This window comes from Agelaius phoeniceus, chromosome 2 (assembly GCF_051311805.1).
Source record: "Agelaius phoeniceus isolate bAgePho1 chromosome 2, bAgePho1.hap1, whole genome shotgun sequence".
NCBI lineage: Eukaryota > Metazoa > Chordata > Aves > Passeriformes > Icteridae > Agelaius > Agelaius phoeniceus.
Window position 1 is genome coordinate 14377723 of NC_135266.1, and position 19143 is coordinate 14396865.

General features: G+C 42.1%; 1 protein-coding gene across 25 annotated transcripts in view; it reads left to right on the forward strand.

Moving 5' to 3' along the window:
- The first annotated feature begins 242 nt into the window (after window positions 1-242).
- Window positions 243-19143, forward strand: part of LOC129117519 (uncharacterized) — a 415270-nt gene continuing 396369 nt past the window's right edge. For 9 of the 25 annotated variants that reach the window (XR_013180187.1, XR_013180173.1, XR_013180172.1 and 6 more), the window contains exon 1: window positions 243-586. The gene's annotated coding sequence lies outside the window, so the exon portion shown is untranslated. The remainder of the gene's footprint in view (window positions 587-19143) is intronic. The other 16 variants (XR_013180196.1, XR_013180199.1, XR_013180202.1 and 13 more) reach the window with 9 other exon arrangements.

Here is a 19143-nt window from a genome sequence, read left to right on the forward strand (position 1 = left end):
TGACATCGCTCTCCACTGTCAGAAAGCCAAAGGAAATCTGCTCATGATTTGTCCACCTGTTCCACAGAGTCCTGCATAACAAGGCCAGGAGACAGGAGCCTCTCTGGGCTCGCAGGGACTGGCAATTCCTGCCCAAATCACAATTACTCTTTCTGAAACAGGCCCTAGCTTAACAGACGAGCGGGTTTACCGTGCCCAAAACTGGGAGAAACCCGCCCAAAGACACGCTCCCAGCAGAAAAAGCTGCTTGTTAAATTTCCGCCGCCTCCCCCGCACCGCAAGCGCCGCCGCCCCCGCGCCCCTCGCCCCCTCCGCTGCGCCGGGGATGGCCGCGGATGAGGAGACACCTGGGTTTCCCTGGCAACAGGTGCCAGGCGGCCGGGGGAGCCGGGAGAGCCCGGGTTTCCCCGCTCGGCTCCGCGCCGCCGCCGGCCCCGGGCGCGCCTCGCCACTGGGCCGGGCCGGGCCGGGCTAGGCTGGGCTGGGCCGGCCGCCCCTGCCCCGCGGGGTCCCCGGGCCGGCCCCGCCGCCCCTGGCAGGAGCAGCCGGGGGAGCGGGCGAGCAGCGGCCCCGCCCGCAGCGGAAGGTAAGGGGGGTGCTGCCCGTGGCGGGGTCGGGGCGATGCAGGGCGCCCGGAGCAGCTCCCGGGGTCAGGCAGTGGGGCTTGTCCCGGGCCGTGCATGGCGCACCTGCCTCGGGGAGGGTGCAGCTCCTCAGCTCAGAGCTGAGCCCTGCTTCCCTGGGGCCGGGGCTCGCAGGCTTCCCCCTCACTGCCCTCCGCCATCCTGCTTGCCCGGCGCATCTCCCTTCCCAGCCTCTGCCACCGCGCTTGGCTTCGCCGACGGCCTCCGCTTGGCTTGGCTTGGTTTGGCTGGACGTCTGCACACCCTGTCCCAGACAGCCGCCCCTGCGTGTGCCCTCGGGGCCGCTTGGCTCTAGCCTGGGCCCGGGCCCACACAGGTACCATCTGCCCTTTCATGCGCTTCAACCAGCGAAGGCTTCCCCGCTTCCCCCTTTATTTCTTCTTGTTTACATTTGCCCTTAGCGAGGGCTGGGCCTCGCTGGTGCCGTGTCCCCTCGGGCCAGCGGGGCAGTGGCGGTGCCGGGCCCGTGCGCTCCGTCCCGGCGCTCTGTGCAGGATCCCGGTACGTCGGGGCTGATCCTGCCGCCTAAGCTCGGCTGCCCGAGCTGGGCACAGACGCACCAGGCTGGGCACGGGTTTCTGTGCCGGTCCCGAGCACAGCTGGCTCTTGCGTGGGCAGTGAGCTCATGTCTGTCTGTCTGTCTGTCTGTCTGCGCCCGGAGGCAGACAGGCCCGTGGGCCAAGGCTCCGCTCCCTCGGCGGGCTGCGGTCCCCTACCCGAGGGGCATCCCCCGATTTGCGCTGCTGGGTGAGGTCACGCAGCCATGGGATGGACTGTAAGGCTTGCCACGTTGCGGCCAAGTAACGCCCTTCCTACTGCTTTATTTTCTTTCCTTGAAACTCCAACCTAAGGCACAGTGTTCTCTCAAAAGAGAACAGTGAATATCCTGGTACATATTCTTTTAAAAAAAATCCCAAACAAGACCTTTACAAATGCAAAAAACATTAAAAATAATCTTTAGTAAAAGTTCTTTAAAAAATTATCCCCTGTTAACATTTGCCTATTTGTTTTGTAATAGTAATGCTTCAGAGGTGCTTGCTACTAAGGTTAGATGTCAACCTTAGTTGACATTCACTCTTCCCATAAAATTTATCAAGAAAATGGTGCTGATAGGTGATCTCAGGCACTGATACAACAACAGTATCACAAGCAAAGGTACAAATTGACCTTGAATGTCAATTAACAGAAGGCTTTATCCACAATTTTTTATTGCACACATGATTTCTGGGCCCCTGTGTCCCTGTGTTTCCTTTGTGTTGTGTTTGCAGAAAAAGAAAAGAAGCACAAAGCTCTTTTTACTTTACTAAAACCAAAAGTTGTTTATGGTTTTGTGGCCGGTGTGATATTTCCTGATAATGTAAAAATTCAATTGAAAAAGGAAATAATGTGTTGCCTTGCATTGTTCCTTCAAATAACTTAGATGGAGATAACTTGATAAAAACATTTCTATCACACCCTCTGGTTAGTTAAGTGCAGCTATTATGGTTCCGAAAATAGATAGTCCCTGAAAGTGCCTGAAATCTGCAACATGGAGGTCATTTCTGCACAGAGCCTTTTCTGCCACAGCCATTCTGCCTTAAAATTGTCATGGACTTCTCCTCCATTTCTTTAATTCACTCATAGTTTTTCATTGTTCTATAAAATAGATGCATATATGAAATCAAAAAGAGACAAGATTGTAGTCAGAAAGTAGCCAACAATAATTGTTTGATGCAATAAAAATAAAAGCATTTAGTGGTTTGAAATAAGGAAAATTATCACTTTGAAAATGGCTTTTGGCAAAGCTCCATGACTAACTTTCTTTAAGAAATGTATCTACTAAATAGTGAATAGCGAACCAATATCTCTATAAACTATCCACAGAATTGCTTCTTTGTCTTATTTTTCAATGACTTATAATGTTTTGGCTTTCTAGCATTATTGATACTAAATCAGCTGGCTGACTGTGGGTATGTCTGTACAAAGGGAGTTGCCAAGAGTTGCACAAAGGCCAGGAGGAGCGTGCTGGGGTGGGGCTTGGGAGACCGGGGCCATTTCCAGAAGGAGCAGGATGCTTTTCCTTGTGCTTAGCCTCGGGCATGGACATGGCTTACTCCTTCCCTCAGTCAAAAAAGGAACTTCAGAGGCTTAAGCACACGCCTGGATGGCTGCTAATGAGACTGTTCTGTCTCTTCATATATTTCAAAATCTACATGCCATATTTCAGTCTCTGGCCTTCTGGGCATTTGTGTCTAATTAGGCTGGAGGGCCTCCAGTTGAAGATTACCTATGCTGCTTGGTGCTCAATTTCTTTATATGACTTTGGCAATAAAGCAGATTACTGTGGGTTTATGTGCAAGCAAATTAGGGACAGATGTAAGCATTCTTGTAAGTCCTATTCCTGTTTTCTTAGCACGAACTGAATTCCACCATCATCTGCTTCTTTCTGCATAAAATTTGTAGAGTGCTGATTGTAGCATATTTATAACTGGGTGTTATGTACTCTGTAAGATGTGAGACTTTTAAATACTTCATTTTCTCTTGCCTTCTTTTTTTTTTCCCCAAATGAAAAACAATACTGCTTCAAGAAAAGTTTCCCTGTTCCAGATAGAAGTAATGAACAAGGGAAAAAGACTCTGGGCTGAGTAGAGCTATACATAGCACAAGTAGCAACAAATGTTTTAAGTTTGTTTATGTTTTCATAACAGCCTAGAGTAGAATGGAGAAAACAAAACACATAGTACCTGAACTGGTCTTTAACAGTATGAAGTAATACTGCATTGTTTAGGACTGCTATTTATTTGTACTTAAAAAAAAATCCCAAACAAAGTCCATGTGCGTTATAGGAGAAATATGCAAAAACCTGCTAAGGCTGTCTCCTTGGTCTCACTGAATAAATCAACCATATTGTAAAGTTTCAGAATCATAGAATGGTTTGGTTTGGAAGGGACCGTAAAGATCATCTCATTTCAAGCCCTTGTCAAGCAGGGAACCTTTCACTAGACCAGGCTGCTCAGAGCCCCATTGAACCTGGCCTTGAACAGTTCCAGGGCTGGGCCATCCAAAGCTTCTCTGGGCAACCTGTGCCAGTGCCTCACCACCCTCACAGTAAAGATTTTTTTCTTAGGAACTGATCTAAATCTGCCCTCTTTAAAAAGTCATTCCTGCTTGTCCTATCACTGCAAGCCTGTGTAAAAATTCCCTCTCCAGCTCTGCTGTAGCCCCTTTAGTTACTGGAACCCCAACTCTCTCAGCCTGTCTTCATAGGAGAAATGTTCAGGCTTCTTTGTGGCTTTCCTCTGGACTTGCTCCAAAAGGTCCCTGTTCTTCCTGTGCTGGATGCAGTGCTCCAGGTGGGTTCACCTGAGAGCAAAGTAGAGGGGCAGAAAAGTCCTCTTTCTAGGTGCTGGATCCACTCTTAGGATGCTATCCCTGATTTTGTTAAGTCAAAACCTGGAGTGAAATCCCAATTCCAGTGAGCTAAAAGACAAGATTTTCTGAACAATTGTCTCATCTTACATGTTAGGAGAGCTGGGTACATGTTCAAAGGTAGTTGCTACCTTAAAAGAACCTTAAAACATCTAGAAATACATGTTAAAATGAAGTCTAAAACCCATCAGATTCTTTAAAAGTTAAGTTTTGGAGTCAGAAATACTGTGTTTGAAAACAAAATTCTTCATCACCTCATTAGGAGGACTTAAGAACAACTGTCACCTGCTACCCTAACTCTTGCCTAATATGAATCTTAGGGATTTTACCTCAATTCCCCTGTGACAGCTCTGCAGAAATGTTTTGGCACTGAGATGGTGAGGAAGAGTGCACCATGAAAAGTGAATGGCTTCTGCCTGTCAGGCTCCCAGATTTTTCCTTGTGATTGTGCAGTTTGATAAAGTAAATTTTTATTTCTTTGAAGAAAAAGAATTACAGAAGAAACACTGATACATAATCCTTGGATTAAAATTCTATTGTTGAAGTAGTTCTGCATTTGAGAATGCTCTAAAAAAAATCAACACTTTGTGTTTATAGGACTTGGAGCCTTGGTAAACTCATTATTCCTAATATTGCATATGTTATGAAAAAGAAAAAAGGCTGCCTGAATGTCATATAATGACAGATGTTTTCATCCACCAGAAATACTGAGCAGCCACCCTTTTGTGGTCAACTTTTATAATAAAGGAATTTCTTTCCTTTATGAAGGGTTGAAACAACTGGGACAGGCAATCACATCTGCAATGTCTCTGCTTTCATTTTTGGAATACAGAGGAGTAAGAGGTGAGGAGGCATTGCCTGGTGGCAGGAGCTGAATGCTTGGGAATGGGCGCGGTGGAATCTGCTCTGTTCTGTTGAAGGTCCTGCCCTGCCCTCTCCCTCCCCAAACCATGGTGAGGGACAGCCTTGCAATGCCTTTGGAGTCTGTTTCTGGACCTTGTGCTGGGATCCTCTTCTATTAAGGAATACAACAGCACACTTCTGTTTATCATGGTCATTCATTTTCATAGAGAGCAAGGTGACTGATCAATAGCAGAATGTGCCTTCAGAAGAAGCTGAGCTATTTTTCATGGGCAAACTATCATTTTACAACCCCTCTTTTCATCCTGTAACACTCCAGAGATGAACAAAAATCTGCAAACACTAACCTTGAAAAGGAAACATGTTTGGCCCTGATGGAGGAAATGCAGGCAATCTTGTTGGAGAGTAATTTTAAAAGATATCGGAAACTGCAAACCTAAGTTTAGCTGGTGTTGACCAAAATAGTTTTCTAGTGAAGGGCTTCATAATTATTTTGTATATCAGATATGTGTTTCAAATGTAAAGGAGAAGTTAAATCCCTTAATGACTTAGGAAGGCAATAGCCTCATTTATCAAAAAGATAAGAGGAACCCAGATGACAGAATTATCAATATTCTGCAGGGAAAGAAAGCATATGGTAGAATTAAGAAATGTAATGCAGTTAGTTAGGGGCTTTGCCTTTTGGTGTCAGGACACCAACCTGAACTCTGAAAAAGCATTTGGGGAAAACATATTCTTACAGACCCTGTCTGGACTTTATCTGATGGTGCAAATAAAATGTGGGTGGCGTTTTGGGCCTTTTTTTTTTTTTTTTGTGTGTGTGTGTATGTGTGTGTGTGTGTGTAAATAAAATTTGGGTAGGACTTTGTGTATTGGATCATTCTACTTTTTATTTTTTCAACAATTTCTGAAGTCATTGTAGCTGCAGCTTGGCTATAATGTTCTTCCTTGATTGGAAACTGGCCAAGGGGATGGTTGGCAAGCCTGTTTTTTGGAAGTCTGGACATCTTGCTGCATTGGGCCCTCTGCAGTATTAATAAACCATGAATAAACTTCCTGGCATTTCTTTAACAACATTATGGTTAAAGAGCAATCCGTTTAAGCCTTCAGAGAATAGCTATTGCAGAAGAACAGAAAACACAGTCCATTGACATCTAGCAAATTACTTTTTTCTTTCTAAAGTAAAAAGGCTTTTTTTGATCTTTGCACAGCAGAAAAAATAGTCCTGGGGCATGGTATAAATACTAAACTACCATTAATAAATATAGTCTTTCTACCATAAAGCCTTACACACACTGATTAAGAATCTTTTCCTCACTTGATCTGCATATAATATTCATTGAATTTTGTGTCCTGTTCTTGAATTTGTGTTTTGGTATCTGATCTTGGAAATGCTGTTCAAGTTGCTATCTAGTTTGTATCTCAGCTGGCCAGAGCCAAATAAATATCCCTAAATCCACTGGAGATGTCCTTAACTTTCCCTGGATGGGGGGCTGCAGGCAGAATTGCTCTGCTGTGTATCAGAGGGACATTATAAAGCCAGTTCTGAGGGAACTTGTGGTTCAGGGTGCTGCAGGGTGAGCCAGGGGCCATCTGGTCTGTGCTGCTGCTGCTCCTCGAGGAGCTGAGTGGTGGGGCCTGTAAGGAGGCCCATCTGGGCCATGAGCCTGTGACCAGCAGCCTCTCTTGGGTGATTTTTTCTGCAGCAGAGAACAGAACTCTGGGGGACTCACACAAGGATTTTCCATGACAGAGAGGTTCTGTACTGAGTGTCATGGTAGCTGTAGTCAGCAGTGCCACAGCTTTTCCTCTCCTACAATGCTTCTCTACATGGCATGCAAATCACTAATGATAGCTAATTAGGCATAAGTGATCATGATTTTATTCAATTTTCCTATAATAAATATATTTAAGTCCCTGTTCTCACTGGTTTATGAAAATGACCAGTTTCATAGTTCTGAAAATAAGTTTCAAGACAAATAAAAATGATAAAACATCTTTTTTCTGTCTAAGAATGTTAGACTCAATGACCAAAAAGACAAAGGAAACCCAACAAAGAAAAATTTTTGCTATGGAAATCCCCAAGTGAGAAGGTAGGAGTATGAAGGTTCTATAAAATAAAAGTTAAGTACTTTAAGAAATTGATAAAGGCACACAGAAATCTCAATGGTGAATGTAATAATGGATGAAATACCTTTTTCTTGTCTTTCTTTTTTTTTTTTTTATTTTAAAGAAGCCTAGTAAGAACAAAAAGAGTCTGAAAAAAGAGTGGGCTGTTGTTGGTTGAAAAATGTCTATTAGAATTAGGGAAAAGTATTCATTGAATCACCTTTTCTTCAGGTGTCAGTAGAGGATAAAGTACTGAGACTGTATCTCAGCTGGTGGTGATGGTAAAGCACAAAACAGCCTCCTCCACCTCTGCTGTGTGAGCTGCTCTTGTGCTACTGTTTGGCTTATTTAAACATCTAGACCTGACAACTAATACCCAGAAGTTTTTACAGAATTCACTATAGAGTTCTTTGGGTTATGAAGCTTGAATTTTTCAGTATGCTTTGAAACATGGAGAAATTACAGTGAACTTGGAAATTTGTCACCAATGCTTTCAAGAGGAATCTTCTGGATAATTGGAAGCCTATCAATTTGGCTCTGGTCCTGGAAAAAATGGAAGAAATTCTCTCACTGGGCTACATTTAAGCTTCCTATCATTCTTTAAGTCTAGTCACCCGTGATTTTTGGAAAATAGATTTTATCAACCTGCCTTTTTATTCCTTTCTTTATTCTCTTTTTTGAGAGATAACAAAAACAGTTTGATCAATGCCATTGCGTTGAAGTAATATATAATATGCTTCTGTGAGGCATGATTTTTTGATCAAGTGACTAGACTGAAATGAAATCAATTTGATGCTTCTTAAATGGACTAAAAGCTGGCAGACAGGCTATGAAACATGACTGTAAATGGGTAATCCTCCCTGAGGGTGTAGCTTTCTGTAGGATCCTCTAAGAACTGGTTATTAGCAGTGACTATTTAGCACTTTATTGATGACCTAGATGGTAACAATATCAGTTTTCCACAGTAAATCTAAGAAAGAGGAAAGCTATCTGATGCAAAGGGATCTAATGGTGTTAGTAAAGTGGGTGCAAGCTGTAGTGTACCCTGAGTGAGGTTTTAGTGAGCTGCTGTGGCTCTTAGAGATGTAATGACGGTACTAAGGATAGAGAAGTACTTTGCACATGTACATTGTATTGCTGTTAAGAGGGAGAAAAGGGGTTAGATAATGTCATGACAATAAAGGATTTAAAAAAATCTGTCATGATCAGATCAATCAGATACTGTCATGACAGTAAAGAATTAAAAAAAATGGACCCCCAAGTTCACTATCTGCTTGATTCACCAAAGAGGGCTGACCCAGTTTTGCTTGCTCTGTTTTAGTACCTGTTCTGGTTCATCATAGGGGAAGGAATTCTTCAGTGTAGCTAATGCCAGCCTGATGAAATGCACGGTCTAGAAGGTGAAACCGAGCAAGCAAGGTTTGTCTTTGTAACAGTGAGGTAAACTCACCACTGGAATATTAGTAACAGTACAAATATTATGTAAAAATAAATTCCAGTTAACAAGGTCTGTGATTTTTGAAGACTTGTATTTTTCAGATCTGAACTCTCAGAGACTCCTGTCATATAAAAAAAACATTACTTCAGTTCAGGGTGGTTTTTTGTGCAATTTATGGCCATTTCCAAGAGGACCTCTATTTGTTGAGAGAACTTGGGAGCTTTATTCAGGCCTCTGAATATTGATAAAACTTAATGTAGTTTCTTGCTCTACTCAGATATTATATCAAAGAATTGGTTTTATATTCAAGTTTTTACTGGCAGGAATGAAAGGAGGGAAGGTTGTGTGCTTTAGAACTTAAGGGATGTCTGTACTCCCCTCTCCTCTTGCTCTCTTACCATGTTTCTTGAGCCTTCCTAAAGACCCAGGACAAAGAGACCAGGAATTTGACTTATTATTATTTCTGTTCTCTGTTGTTTGGCCTGTAACCAGAGCAGATGAATGTAGTGCCCAGCTGAGGCAAGGTTTCTGAATTGACTAAATGCAGTAAGGGACAAAGATGAAATTTTTATGTTGGGTTAGAAGAGATTCTGCACTGTGCTTGACAGAGATTGTATGAAAACCTTAGTAGAGAGTTTTCCTGTGACTGTGTTTATATTGCTTACCTGTGAAGGAATTTTGTGGCTCTCTTCAGAGCTGTGAGTGTTTAAGATTATATTGAAATGTCTAAATGTTGAAATGTTTGGTGACAGAAAGAAAAACCAATTTCAGAGTTACAACTTGGATATCATGATGAGCCCGAGGGATTTTAATGAGGTTCTGCTCCCATCCTCAAGAACTAGAATTTAGAAGTTTGATCTTTAGAAAGTCCATTGCATTTAACTACAGCTTTGAGTATCTGTTCAGTTTTTCTTAATGCTATTCACTACTGACAGGGCTGAGAGCAATGCATGAAAATGTTTTGCATTTAGAACAGTTAATGTTCACCTGCATGTTTTTCACCTTTTTGCTAAAGCAATGGAAAATGCTCCTTAGTTGAATCCAGGTATTTCATATACAATTAGTACAGTTAGTAATTGTACATGCCATTTCTCTCCTACTTTTGCCCACTGGAACAATTTATCCTTCCATCCTACTAAAATTGAAAATAATGAAGCTGGCTTGCTTTGCAGAGGACTTTGAAATTACATGCCCAGATCACCTAGAAACAGAGCCAGGGGTAGTATCAATGAGTCTCAAGCTGCTCTTTTATCCACTGGACCGTGCTGATGACACCACTAAATACAAAATTTGATAAGTACCCAAGAGCAAATGCATAACCAAATTTCAGATGTTGCTTTCAGTGAGAATTTTTTTAAACTGCGATGATAAATTCTTTTTCAAATAGTTGGGGTTTTTTAATTTATAAAAATCTGAACAAGAAAGTGTGTGCCTCCATGTTTGTCCTCAAGAAAATATTTACACTTTTTTCCCTGTGACATAAAAATACGTCCTTCCCCACCCTATCCCTGTTCCAGTTACTTCATTGAAAGCCTACTCTGTGTTTATATTCAATTCCTGTTCCAGTTTACCAGTGGTAGCAGCCTACAACGTGCACAGTGTATATTCTCCAGCAGTTGCAGCAACACTTACACATTGGAACTGTTTGTAACATTGGTAGAACTCTCTCTTCTGTGAAGTCATGCCTTAAAATGATCCTTTCTCCCCAGTTTTTGCCACAAATTGAATTTCTTATGAGAACTGATAATTTGCCATCAGGCTCAAAAAGAAGATCCAGTTGCCTTCTTTGGCTCCCCCCAGTTTGTGCTGAGCTGTGCTCTACTGTTTTACAGCTGGACTGGAGGTGTCTGATGAAGGACTGTGCTGTTCAACTGGAGCTTAGTGTAATGTTCTCTTCGTCTTGTGTCTTGGTCTTTTAGTGTTATCTTTTAGTGTTACAGTCTACAACTTACTATCCTTATCTCTGTCTTACTATCCTTCTGTATCTTGCCAGAAGAATGAACTTGGCTGTGGCTGTCTCATGTGTAGGCAGGACTATCAGTGTCCTTACTGAGAAGACAGGAGTGCTGCTGCTGTATGTGTCTATATTCCAGTGACCTGCCCACTAGCAGGCATTGCACACTTACCTGGGAGAACTTCTGTTCACCTGTCTTGACACCTCTGTTCAGAACATTTTGATTATTAAATCATCTGTATGAAAGATACAAACTTGATGGAAGAGAAATACATACTAATGTCATAGGCATACAGGCCAAGAGCAATACTGATTAGGAGTTTTCTGGTTGCAATCTAGCACCCAGCCTTAGGGGCACAAGTATTTTCTATGAGCAGTAGCTATTTATGGATGATTCCTAAGCACGAGAACTTAATGGATTAGCAAGATGTATGGCATGTGATTCTTTGCTCTTTCCACATCAGGGTCACAGCTAGGAAGAACTGCAATGAGGTCATAAAAATATTATTTTTTTTCCCAAGCTTTAAAGATCAGCACTGTTTGTCATGGAGCAAAATGGCATGGAAGTTGAACTTCTGTTCCCACAATTGTATTTAAGAAGTGCTCATGAATCTTGACAGACTTATGAGTGATTGTAAGCAGCTGACTGAAAACAATAGGCCTGTGCATGCCACGGGACGTGGGTGGGCCCAGGCACCGTCAGTGCATCTGTGCTGGGCAAGTCTTGTGGGTCAGGTACAGAATGCCAGGGCAGAGCCCGGGAGCTGGGGCACTCTGCAGCATGCTGGAGCTTCAGTCCCAGCTCTTCCTCAGCTGCTCAAACACTCTATTTGAAGAAATGGATCAAATAAAGTGCATTTTGTATGCCTTTTTTTTTGAAGAGGCTGAACTGTGTCTTCCCTTATTGCAAATTCACATGTGAAAACACGTTGTCATAGCTTTAACCCCAACCCACTCAGTTTGGAGAGGCACATGTGGCCAGCTCAAGGCTACTTTACAGAGAGTGGGTCCATGTGAGTTCATGTCTATGTTTATAGCTAAATGTTGTGTTAACATGAACACAATTAACTAAGGAAAAGATAATTCCTGGAGAGGTTGTCTTGGACTGAAGGTCTTCCATGGGCAAGGGCAGAAAAGCATTACAAAGTCAAAGAATTACAAAGAATTTTCCTGATGCCAAAACCTTATTTCTTAAAATATGAAGGGAAGGTACAGAGAGGAAGAAGAAGAACATAAAAAAGTGCAATGGTGACATTGTTGATGGTGGTATTTGAGGATAGACCACCTCAGGATAAGGGGAATAATGATATGACAGAAACTTCTCCATCTGTAACTAAAAATCTACTGCTGTTTTGTGGTTCCATGTAACTGAATCAAAATCAGTAAAACATTTTGCTGCTTTTTTTTTTTTTTAATGCAATTGCCTCTGGGTGGAAAATGTTTCCTAATGTCTCCTAAATTCTTTAAGTGGTGTTTCTGTGAGTATATGAAGATGTATTCTGCACCAAGGAATACTGTAGTCTCAAATCTGTTTTGGAATCATGTTCTCTGATAAATATAGGACATAAGAATCTAAATAGTTACTTTGAAAAGGCATTACATTTGAAGGTTATTATGATATTAAATTACATATGGATGATTTTAAGGAAATACTGTGTTGATCTGAAGATAATTAGGAAGATATTGGTTTAGTAAAAAAACGCTTACTGGAAATATATTACTTAGGGCTAAGAAGCTGTTTATATACAAAACCTTTCATATCCCACGTATATTAAATGCAGTGTACTCTGTCTATAAAGATCTTCTGTGGTTTACTATTTGATCTGAGCACCATGTAATAAAAAGTTCTGCTGAGATGAAATTCTGTATAATTGAGAGCCCAAATGAAGAAGATGCCTAGTAGGAAAGGAATAAAATGCACAAGCTATAAATAAGTGGACATGCTGAAGTTAGTATGTGAGGTACTTTTTATTTCTATAACCTGGAATGCTAATTCCAAAGGAAAAACTACAAAAAAAATGGGAAGGAATTACAACCACTGTCATGCTCAAAGGGTCTGTGTGACAAAAGGCAGATGAAAGAAGAAATGAGATCACAAAAGTGGCATGTTTGCAAGAAAAAAAGAGAGGCCTTTACCAGACTACAAATAAAACCAAAATGTGTTGAAGAGTTACGGGCCTTTATAAACCAGGTACTTTAAACAGTGAAGGGAATTCCATAGTTCAGCAGTCCTGCACAGGTGGGAAAGGTTGTATCCTATTTATTGCATTTTAATTTCTGTATCAGTTGAGGTATGTAATTTTCAGAAAAAGCGATTTAATGTGATTATCTGGTAATTCAGAGATCCCATTATGATGTTTAATTTGCAAATGTTCATGACCTAGAACATGTCACTAGGCAGCTGATGGTGTGAGGAAGAGCCAGAGCTGTGGCTGCAGCCTCCTGCTGTGCAGGGAGCGTGTTGGTAGATTCAGCTGCAAAGGAGTAAGGCAGACCTGGAAGTTGGGCTCCTGCTACATCAGATGGAGTGAAATCAATGTGTGGGATTGTCATCGTCCCTGTTCTTCCCGGAGATACACATGGCAAGGATGTGATGAGTGAATTGGTAGCTGTAGCTGCACAGTGCTACCCAGGGACATAATTCTTTGTATCCTCAAGTCTCCAGGGGGAACTACAAGACAGCAGGATTAACTACCAGAGTGGATTTGCTCTGTAGACAGAAACTCTTTTCTACATGATTGGAATAGATAATTGATGGAGGACCAGATCATGCAGACTTCTGAAGCAGATTAGTTTTTCACTTTTCTTTTTCTCATTACAGCCTTTGTCATTAAAATTGATATACTTTATGTCATTTTCTGGTCTCCTTACAGTCATTACACTGGAAATGTTATCACTTTTGGGTTTTTTTTGATTTTTACATTCCTGAGATCCAATATTACTATTTTCTCATAATATATTCTGTTTCTATGTCCTTATAAAAAAGAAGCAGCATAGGTGGAGTTTATAAAAAAATTAAATTCTTTCCTGACACACTAAATATATGATTGTTTAAATAAGTAATTAATTGTCTTAGGATGATATTTTCATTAGGACCTAGCTTAAATACCTGGTTAAACATAAGAAAAGGTGGTGATCATGACTTTCATGTCATAGACAGTAAGAAGGAAAAGAGCTGTGTTCCTCTAGTCTGACTTTCAGCATGAAAGAAATCCAGGGATTCTTGCATCTGACTCTGTATTGCTAGAAAGTCATCTAGCTTTGATCTGCCAGGGGCAAATGATGGAGGATCTAATACAAGCTTTTGCAGAGCAATTTTGGAGGACTACTTATTCGAGAGAAAAGCAATGAAATTGAAAATAACTGAAATAACTTTCTATTTTTGACATGAATTGCCTGTCACATACATGCAACCTTAAAAAAAAGTCTTAAAAATTTAAAGTCTTGAGAAAGAGATAGTAGCTTCAAAGAAGAATTAATACACAGATGTTGTTTGCCTCCTGCTGTATGGGAATTCTCATTTCATAAGCTCTCATTGTTCAAAACATTTGCCTTATTTCTAGACTAAAACTATTTAGTTTTAATTTCTGTACTCTTCTTTTTTTACAATAGTTTTGTCTTTTATATTAGTTGTTCAACATCAAAATAATGAGTAAGGATGTCTAATTTTGGTGTATGTGTGGCTTATAGGAGGTGCAGATTTTGGTTCACTTATGTCATTCAGCACTTTCAGTTCGTACCCCAGGCAGGGTCAGGGGATCAAAACCCACACAGAATTCTTAATTGTCTGTACTTGCTAAAGAATATTAATAGGATAAACTTGTCCACCAAAGATCAGCAACACTTCCTTCTCTTCTGTACCCCAGATTCCTGATGTGAGCAAATGCCCTTGAAACAAAGTGAGACTGAGAAATACAGCAGTAGGTATTGTGTGTTGGTACGTGTGCTCCTGGAGCTTACTGGTATCCTGTTAATCAGATGTTGCTGAGTTATATAGTATCTATGTATAATACATCTTCCATTTTTTTTCTAATAATATTTTCTGGACACCTATGGTGATGTTACTTTTTGACATCAGTCATGTAACAAACTGGCTTGTGCTTTCAATTTCATGCCCATTAAAAGTGGCTTAAAATGGGCTGCCCCCTTTTGGGGATAATCAGACTTTGGTTCAGTGATTTCAAAAAGCAATCCCACAGAGAAATACCAATAAACTAGAGAATCCTGAGCAGAGCAAGCCACTGCAGTGCAGAACATAATTCATAGAAAGCATTTGACAATAGCATTTTTGATGATTCATTCTCCTGACTCAGATGGAAGAAAGAACCAGGCATGGAAACAGTGTGCATTTGCAGTAAAAGAATGAAGGATTGCGGGGGCACACTTGTTGTGATGACCCTGGAAACGATAGCAGGTTATTCTGGTGTCCATTCTGGGCCAGGCTGAGATGGGTCAGGGAGAGAGAGAGAGAGACAGCACAGTCAGTGAATTTATGAATGCAGTATAAATTATTGAAGGATATGGGGAAAATGTCTAGCCAAGTAAAGCTGATGACTTTTCTTATAAGTTTGTCTGGTAAAGATAATTTCACATGCTGTAGGGCATGCAGCATTGTGTGACATCCTAATTTTTTCATAAATTGTTCTGTGAGATGGGGACAGCTCTGCACAAGATTGTTTTTATAGTGTTGTGTCTTGTATTTGCATTACCCTGTGACTAACTAGCAATGAGGTCTGCTTGAAGCTTTATGCACTGCTGAGCTGCAATAAAATCTCTCCACCCCATGAACACTCTAGTATCTGGCATTGTGGTTGTTTTAATGGGATAATTTTTTCTTGTGCAGGGACTCCAGTTTGGGCTTCCCTTGTCTGGCTGCATCTGTCATGAATCTTGTTGGATTTGAGTAGGTTGGTGATGCCTCCCCTTTGTTGTATTTAGCTGGGAACAGCTTTCACATTTAAAAGCATGGGAACAAAAGTTTCAGTGTGCAGAAAATCTTGATTTTCAAGGAATTTATCTTAAAATGTAAACCGCAGAATTAGTGTAGCTCTTGGTAACTGGATTAAAACTAACTACCTTCAGAAGAATTGCTGTGCAATGCAGTCTTCCCAAGGAGGCCCCTAGTTTGAAATTTTTTTATTTGAATTGGGCTGAGAGGGAAAAAAGTGCATTGTGCCTGGGTTTGGAAATCTCACATCATGTGGAGTCCAGTGAAGTGTGCCTGACAGCCCCCTCTGTAAAACACATCTCTAGTGACATGCAGAGTTGGAGGCTCTAAGTACCCCAGAAAGAGAAGGATGCCTTTTCAGTTCAGTCAGAAGTGTCTTTGCTGTTTTTTGCTTGCTGCTGAGAAGACCTTCAGTAAGAGGGTAACCAGGAGTGGGATGCACAAGTGTCTCAAGGCTTGGGCACAACACAGGAGGGGCTGTGTGAGACATTTTCCACTGAGCCCCAGCTTTGCCACGCTCCTGGCCCTGCTGAGGATGTGGTTCCACGTGGTTCCTGTGTGTGCCTCGGCTGCAGGTCAGGGCCACCTGTAGCTTGACTGTGCTGTGGGTGCACACCAGCTCTGGCCAGGTGACCTGGTGACACGATGGCAGGTGTCCAGCCCTGCCCCTGGAAGGAGGTGGGGGTTTGCTTGGCCTGGTACCACCAGCAGCAGTGCTGTGGGCAGACTCTTCAGGTGGAGTGCAAGGTACTGATGCTTTTTTCTGGCTGATGCCTCTTTGCACTGGCCTTCAGAGGATGGTTCAGGTTTATTTTTGACCAATGAAGCAGAGAAACCCAGGGAGAGGGAAGGAAGATGGGCTGATGCAGATGCCTTCCCATTTTCAATTTTGTTGTTTTCACTGCCGCCTCCATGCATTTATGCCTACTAACTTCACAAATGCCTGGCAGTCTGTAAGCTTTACATCGCCTTTCTTTCAAACTTGGCTTAACCTGTCTGGGGAGTCTTCCGCAGGACTATATGAGTCACAAAAAGTAGCAATATGCTAAGTTAAATACAGTAAATGATTTATCTCCTCTCCCCCTGGTTTGTGTTTTGAAATGTACGCTGCACGGTTTGATAGCTTCCTACCACTGCTGCCAGGCCACCTGTCCTGCACCGTGTCCAAGTCTTTGTCTCCAAAAATACCACTGCAGTCAGACAAACAGCCTGGCAGCCATGCCAGGGAAGACCTTTAAAATGATGAGCTCGTATCGCCACAGTGGGAGAGAAAGGTACATTACACATCTGACCCAACACTCAGAACTGCAGAGCCGTGTCTAAAATGCATGTGGAGAGTTGGCCAGCCTCTGGAAACTGGCATTGTATGGCATCACAATGGTTAGCATAGTGCTGCTGCTGTCTGTGATATAGGCTGATTTTTTGTCTGATTTTTGTTTTGTTTTATTTAATTTGCTCCTTTTTTTTTTTTATTAGTGACTCACATGATTAGAATCGGTGAATTCTGCCTGCATCCCTTGCCACAAACCCTGGAGTGAGTCCAGAGGAGGGCAGCAAAGCTGGTGAAAGGGCAGGAGTGCAAGTGCTATGAGGAGCTGCAGGGGTAGCTGGGGTTGTTTGGCCTGGAGAAAAGGAGGCTCAGAGGAGACCTTATTGCTCTCAGAAGGAGGGTATAGGCAGCTGGGGCTTGTTCTCTTCTAGTAACAAGTGACAGGATGAGACAAAGAGGCTTTAAGTTGCTTTAAGGGGTGGTTTAGCTTAGATATTAGGAAAAGTTTGTTCAGAGACAGGATTGTAAAATATTGAAAAAGGCAGCCCAGAGAGGTGGGTGAGTCACCATCCCTGGAAGTGCTCAAATAACATGAAGCTATGTCACATGAGGACATGGTTTAATGGTGAAGATGATGGTGGTGCTAGATTGATGGTTGGAATTGATCTTAAAGGTCTTTCCCAACCATTCTATGATTCTGTGCAAGCCAGTGCTTTTTCTGTGTGTACCTTTTATTTTGCCAGTTAGGGAAGATACTGGGAATAGGTAATGCCATGTGGTGGCTGTGGGCAGACACTTGAGTTTTCAAATAAGTAAGTTAAATGTAAACAGATGATGGATGTCCCACTGAGATTTAGGTCTCTCAAAAGCAGTAGGGTTGCCTCTATGCTCATGTTTGGTTTTTGTAGCCTTGACCCATGTGTTTCCATGCCCAGGCTAGCTGGCAGCAGCTGAGAGAATGGCAGCACATGCACAGGAGTCAGTGCTGAGCCCTGGGGTGCCATGATGGCCCATGTGAGCTGACACAGCAGCCCCTGGGGCTGGGCATCAAATGAATGGAGTTGCAGCCACTTAGGCTTTATTCACTGTATAGATGGATGTAACTGAACTTTTTCTGCAGATCAGTGGGGGGAAAAACCCAAGTGGGAGGCAGCTCCTGCCAAGCACTTTTGTCCTTGGCAGCAGCATCTTCTGGTGTGCAATGGAGGGACTTCAAGTATGGTTCCTCCTCACTGCTGAGCTCTGCAGCAGGCACTACTTTGCACACCTTCATGATGGGCTGTCCAACATCCTCTGGGTCAAGGCCAGTACTGATTGTGAGAGAGATGTGGTGGAGCTGGTAAGAGCACAGCGTTCAGGGGATGTGAGGGAGGCAAAGTACCTCAAGTGTCTGCCTACGTGCAGATAGAACAGGGAAGCACGTCTGTTAAAACAAAAGGTCTGGGTTGCTTGTTTGGTTTTGAGAAACTTTCCATCCTCCCATTGAAAGAAGCCCTTGGGGTGAAAGGAGTGCAGTTGTGAGCTTAATATTGTTGGCATCTGTTTTACCAAGGTTACATAATTGCTGTTTTCCTGGGGAATGAAATCATGGAAGTGAAAAAACTAAATTCACCAGAGCATAAGCAGGCACAACTTTGATTTCAGGCACCTGTCTGTGCCAGTATTTAATTTGGCACAGGAAACGTAGCATCAAAATGAATATGAACAAGTAGCACAGAAATAATGGCACAACTGGCATTCAGACACTGAGATGTGAGAACAAACACATCCCTCCCCAGCATGGGAAACTTTACAGGACATAGTGTGTGTGTGGGATGAGGCCAATGACAGAAGCAGGCAAGGAGACTCCTGTGCAGCAGGAATGGTGAGGAGGTTGGAAAATACACTTACAGAATTCCAATGAACCCCATCTTAAATGAATTGGATGGAGAAAAGGGCACGCTGCAGCCAAAGAAGAGAAGCTGAAAGGCTATAAGGCCTTTCCTCCGTCTCGCCTTAGTAATTATCTCTTGTTTGCAGAGCTTCCATTAATTGGAATGCATTTCCTAATGAAATTAGGCTGGCAGCCAGTATTCAAGTCTTTTTACTGCTAGGGAAAATTTGTTCTTTGAACAACTCAGCCATTGATTTTTATTTGTGTTTTCATTAATCATGAGACTGTTATGTGCCAAAAATTCCACGCTCCATCATATTGCCTTGGACAGTCTGAGTTATGTGATTTATTCCCTTGCTCCTGTGTCTCAAAAGTGGAGTTCTACAACAGTGCCCCATTTGTAGCTACTTTGTTGTATGGTTTCCACACATCCCTCTTTTAATTTTTAAACAGTTTGCCTTCTTGCCTACCTGTCTGTTGGGACAGCAAAGACATCAAGCATCCTAAATTAAAAAAAAATAAGAAAAGGGCTTAAAAAATTGGTTTCAGTGACTTTTGTATTGTGGCATTTCTGAATTTAAAAGGAATTTCAAACTTTACTTGTTTATGGGTAGCACAGTAACTATATCAGTTCAGAA